This window comes from Octodon degus, unplaced genomic scaffold (assembly GCF_000260255.1).
Source record: "Octodon degus isolate 3935 unplaced genomic scaffold, OctDeg1.0 scaffold00003, whole genome shotgun sequence".
Lineage (NCBI taxonomy): Eukaryota > Metazoa > Chordata > Mammalia > Rodentia > Octodontidae > Octodon > Octodon degus.
Genome location: NW_004524579.1, coordinates 2,674,208 through 2,680,397, shown reverse-complemented (window position 1 = coordinate 2,680,397; position 6,190 = coordinate 2,674,208). Strand labels below are relative to the sequence as shown.

Below are 6,190 nucleotides of genomic sequence, written 5' to 3'. Positions count from 1 at the left end.
TAAGAGAAAGTATATCTAGCCTAACTATGTTGTATATACAGATTAAAAAAAATGGTCCTTCATTTATATCCCCTTTTATTGTTTAGTTTTGTCAGAGATGGGTATTCCGTTGCCATTTAAATATTGTAGGTGCATGAATTCAGCAAAATAATCCAATATAGTCTAGAAGTCCATAAAAGTAGTGGGTTATCTATAGGACTGGCAATGTCAGAAGTTGTTGACTTGAGTCTTTTATAGTTTAGCATATCAATATGGCTTTACTTTTTATACCTCATTTTTATACTTTTCTGCTGGATGATTAAGCCTGTTCCATGTTATGTCTAAAATGTTTGATATTCAGACAGATAGTGAGGTTAAGCTCAACTGCCTATGTTAAAGGGTAATAATATCATTAAGCTTCTCTTCTGGAGGGTTAACAACTTAAGTTTGCAGACCAAAAATTAGAGAAAAAGAAGGGCTACAAAGACAGTCAAGATTTTGGCCCTAGCCTTCAAGCTCAGTGAGGACTCAGGACATAAGGGAACCTGTACTGTAACATCTTGTACTGCTATTTTCAACAGAAAGAAATTCCATGGGCTCCTTTAAGAATATTGAAGGCTGCTATGGGAGTGGTTCTTGTGAGCCCAGTGAGCTCTTGCTCCTCAGATGCCACCCAGGCTCTTCCCTCCCTTCTTTCCGGTTCTGCTGCACTGCTTCCTAACTTGTCTCACTTGCTCTGACCTGTTTTGCACTCTGCCCCATGGATGTTAGGTGTTCGTATTTGTTTTTTTTTTTTTTTTTATTTTGTTTTGTTTTTTTTAATTTAAGACCTTTATTAAAAGGTGCTTGCAGTTTGTTGACTTTGTTGAAAAAAATCAAGTTGTAAACTTTTATTACAACTTAAAAATGAAGTTCTTAAAAGTCTCTACTTGACCAGATATGAAACAATTTAAAAACCTTTAAAGGTGTATTGAGAAAAACCAGGCTTTAAAAAAAAATACGTTTGTCATTACCAAAAAGAGATGTCTTTAGGTAGAAATAATAAAAACCCCATGCTGCATAGATAATGCAGACAGTTCTAATTTTCTGGTCAATGGGCAAAAAGCAAGCACTTAAGGTCTTCAGTTCCAATCTTTTGTTCATTTCTTATTGCTGGAATTTCCTATTCTTTTCTTTCTTGCTGGATGACTAAACCGGATGATGGTAGAGATGTTAAGCCGGCATTTACTCAGCCCCGCCCTGCTCAGTCTCCAGAGCTGAGGAATTCTCAGCTGGTGGATCGGCTGCTTTTGTCTCTTTGCCATTTTGTGGTTTAGGGTTTTCTGGGCGTCTGTGTCGGTAATTGAAGTTGTGACGGTACCGACGTTGAGGTGGCTGCTGACCTTGGTCTCATCTCCTTGATTTTCCTTATCTTCTTCATTGCCATCCTCTCTAGGCTGTCTTTGGCGAGGAAGGCCCCTGCGGAATCGTGGTCTATAACCTCGATCCATATTCTGTCTCACTTGTCTACCTTGTTCTCCTGCACCCTGGCTGTCAGCACCCTCCATCACTTCTCCTTGCACAGGAAGGTTGGAATACTGTGGTCAACGCCCACAAGGTCTCCGCATGTAGTTAGGTGGGAACCTTCGCCTGCAGTAGGGCCGGCGTGGCTGGGCCTGGCCTTCGGGAGTGCTCTCCAATCCCTCATTCTTTTCCCCACTCACTATTTTGGTAATTCTGCTGGTAAGTGCATGGAAGACTCCTAGGATGTGGATAGTGTCTATAATGGTTACAGTCTGCTGTGTATTTACCGCCTTGAACTGGAGCTCCACGTGGGCCTGTAACATTTGCCGCCTCCGCTCCCTTTTCTCCTTCAGCAACATCAGACTTCACAGTCTCTCCATCTCCTACACTGCGAAGGTACTTCCTGGGGTTATTCTTCTTTATGGCAGTCTGCTGTACAAATACATCTTCCTTGGTGTCATTCCTGTTGATAAACCTCTATTTGTTTCTTACACTGAGCCATTTTACTGTTCCCCAAACCTTCCTTGTGATGACTTTTTTGCCCTCACGGCAGGTGCCACCCATGTGAGGCTGCCTGGGCAGCTGCTGGGGGTGGGGTGTGTGTGCCAGGCTTGTTGTCAGCTTCGCTGAGGGCGGGGGCAGCGGGCAGCTGCTGGGTCTCCACATTGCTGCTCCTGGTTGCGGTGATGGTGACTGGGGCTGGCTGCGCAGCTGCGGCTCCTCCTGGGGTGTGATGGTAACTAGGACTGCGGTGACGGTGGGCTGCTCGGGGCTCTCTGGGGTCCGCTCTCCGTTCCATCTACCGATCGAACTCTAGGTGTTTGTATTTATTGAACTTCAGAAAAGATTTGACACTGCGGTAAAGCAATTAATAAATAAAAGCCCTGAATTTAATTTGCTCCTAAAAACTAGATGGCTCTATTTACCAAAAATAGGGAGATGACCTGCTGGCTCTTTCTTACGGTTCTAGCCTCTAGCTTGCTAATGCATTTCGGAGCCCTGCTTGTGACTAGGTACACATTCTTTCTCTTTTAGTTTCTTTCTACTTCTTGGGTTCACCAAGGAAAATTTGAAATCCTCCTTATGCCTTATTCCCTGTAGAATTTTACCTTCATCCTTGCCTTGCAAAAAAAATACTGTGTTACTTCTAGATAAACTTCTGCTAATTATTTCAATCTCCTTTACCACACAAAATCTGGGACCAAAATGACCCTGAAAGTGTATCTCTTTTCCCAAAAAACGATGCCTCTGGGATATGAATAACAAAAATAATTGTTGGCATCCTTTAGAACAGCAATAGTCCTTTCATCTTTGAGCACAAGTTAAGCCTGTTGTGTCGACCCTGCCCCTGGGGCATGCTGAGACAACCTTTGAGACCGGACATGGTGATGTTTGCCTGTAATCCCAGCATTTGGGAGACTGAAAACAAGAGAATCACTTCGAGTCCGATCTACGTAGTAAGACCCTGTAGACCCTGTAGACCCTGTCTGAAAGACCATGAATAAGGAAAAGGTAAAAAGGAAAATATCAGAACATTGAATCATTTGGATGGAAATTGATCTTAGCTCTTAAGACCTTGTAAAGGGAAGGCTAGAAGTCTAACAGGACTGAAGCTACTAGGGTCATCCCAGGGATTCTTCAGGTTCAAACGTGACAACCTGAAGACATAGAAGCACGTTCTCTGGGTTTTGTGTATAAAGGACATTGGAGAGAGGGGACAGAACCTGGCATGTGTTCCAAGACTCTTCCTATCAATTTACCATTAAATTATTCCATTTGGAAATGGTTCCCATTATATCAAAATGAAAATGTGTTCCTATCTCTTCAGTTGCTATTAGGTCATTTATACAGAGCATTTTGCAAAATAAAGGGCTTCATAAAAAATATAGATTTTAGTATGCTTCATTCTTAAAACTAGATACATGTAAAGGGCAGTGAGAGAAGAATTCAACAAAACTATCATTGGAAATTATATGAGAATTGCAGATCATTTTCTAGAAAAATATTTTAAAAGCCTCTACTATATATGCAGTCAATGAAATACACTTTAAACAAGTCATTTTACCATCTTTCCCTAAGTGACTGACCTAAAAACAAAATGAAATATGTAAAAAACAATCAGTTTTCTGTTGTAACCTACATCATGTTATTGACTCACTTCTGTTTGTTGCTTTCCAACAGCATTTGCTACAGATAGTGGTGAGCACCGTAAAACTTCCCATATGAGCATCAAGCAGGTTGCAAAATGTTATTTTGGTGATCTTTGGAGGAAGAAATCTCTCCCCAGTTTTTTTTTCCCCCCATAGGTGACCTTTCCATAAAGACATCTCTCCTGAGAAGTCCCCTTTCAATTTCTTATATTTTTCAGACTATTCTGTCACAAATGTTTCATGACACAGTGCTTTCTAATGCCAAGGAATGAAACCAATTCTGCCCCCTCTGATATTAAACACTCCTCCTGTGGGTTTGTGCACTGAGTAATAATCTTCACTAATCATGGAATATTTTGTACATGTTTTATTTCTAATGATGGATCTCTTGCTGAGCAGAAGTCTATTAAAATTTCTCAGAAAGTGATCTGTCAGATAGTCCTTAGACTGTAAAGTATTCCTCAGTTAGAAAGGTTAAATGAAATTACAGAAGAGTTCTTTGGTGATTCTTACTGTGGGTCTCAGTGGAGTTAAGACACTTCCGTTGTCTCCTAAGGGAATTTAGTATACTGCTGTGCTGAAGAAACAATACATGAATTGTAAGCTATACCTCTTGTGTAGTACTGAAATGGAACTAGTGTTCAGCAAATGCTCTAACACTGCATAGCGTAGGGGATTCTGTTTTTACCAAAACTCAACAATTTACCCTAAAACAAATCTTTTAATGTATCTAGTTCTCAATTTACACATCTATAAAAGATGGAGGTGATGCTTATTAGTGCTTATAATCCTGTCTATGTGCAAATCGTATATCTGATCATGGACTAGTATCTAGAATATATAAAGAGTTCTTACAACTTAATTGTGAAATAAAACACAGTCAAATTTTTAAACTGAGAAAAAAATCTAATGAGTATTTCTTCAAAGAGTCTGTACAAATGACAGCTAAACATCAATGTGCTTGACACTGCTCATCATTAGGAGGAATGCAAACCAAAATCAAAATGCTTTGCACATTACATCTAGGAGGATGGGTGTAATAAAAAAGACAGTAACAAGTTTTGATAAGGATATGGGGAAACTGGAATCCTTGGACATTGCAAGTAAAAAATAAAATGCTGTAGTTAATTTGGAATCAGAGTTTAAATGTTTTGAAATGTAAAATCTGGAGTTATTATATGACCTAACAATTTTAATATTTTTTTACATAGACTCAAGAGATTTGAAAACACAGCCAGACAAATGCTAGGGCATGAGTATTTATAGAATCATTTTTAAAATTGTTCACAGTGAAAAATAACCCAATTATCCAGAAACTGGCAAAAATTTGTAATCTTATATATCCATGAAATGTAATTATGCAGATACTAAGAGGGACAGGATGTTGGCACAAGTCAAAACGGGGATGCATATAATTGAAAACATTATACGGAGTTTGGCAACCACACAATGCCACATATTATAGGACTTTACTTACACGACATGGTCAGAACAGACAAATCTATTGAGGCAGAAATTGAATTAGCCTCTGCTGTGATGCCATGCAGATCATCTGAGTTCTGCAGAGAGAGACTGTTGGGGAAGGACGAAGGAGAAACCTAGGAGCATCACAGCAGATGTGCTCGGCCGCCCAGGTGAGGTACTGGGCAGGCTCAGAAAAAAGGCTGTGCTTTCAGAGCATAAAGGAAATACTCTCTCCCCTTTGCACTTAGTTTTATGGATTTTGTCAGCACAGAAGCCAGCATATTTGTCAGAGGTAACAGCAATTGAAAAGTAGGTATTAGCAATAATAAGTTTCTATCAACCCAGCCCTCAAGACCAAGAGGGTTCAACTAGAGGAGGTGGAATAAGGGAGAAGGTAAGAGGAACAAGATGGACATGTATCACACACCTTCCAGGGATTACCCAAGACCTTTCTGTTAAATTTTATTTACCCCACTTCCGGTTGGGTTCAGAGTTTGTTTACGTTTCTCCCAGACCCAGCCGCTGCCTTCGGCAGCAGAGACTCCAAGATGGGAAAATCCTTCGTCAACTTCATGTGCAAAAAGGACTTTCACCCTGCCTCCAAGTCCAATATCAAGAAGGTATGGATGGCAGAACAGAAAATATCATATGATAAGAAGAAGCAAGAAGAATTAATGCAGCAATATCTCAAAGAACAAGAATCATATGATAACAGATTGCTTATGGGAGATGAACGTGTAAAGAATGGGCTTAATTTCATGTACAAGGCCCCACCGGGAGCTAAAAAAGAAAACAAAGAGAAAGAAGAAACAGAAGGAGAAATGGAATACAAATTTGAATGGCAAAAGGGGGCTCCACGGGAAAAATATGCCAAAGATGATATGAACATCCGAGACCAGCCTTTTGGAATTCAGGTTCGAAATGTGAGATGCATTAAATGTCATAAATGGGGTCACGTCAACACAGATCGAGAGTGTCCTTTGTTTGGTCTTTCTGGAATCAATGCAAGTTCAGTTCCCACTGATGGCTCAGGGCCATCGATGCACCCCTCGGAGCTAATAGCGGAGATGAGAAACAGTGGGTTTGCACTGAAA

The 6,190-nt window shown here is 40.2% G+C and overlaps 1 pseudogene; it reads right to left on the bottom strand.

Moving 5' to 3' along the window:
* Window positions 1-1,203: 1,203 nt before the first annotated feature.
* LOC105742020 lies at window positions 1,204-2,281 on the bottom strand (annotated as a pseudogene).
* Between the last annotated feature and the right edge of the window lie 3,909 nt (window positions 2,282-6,190).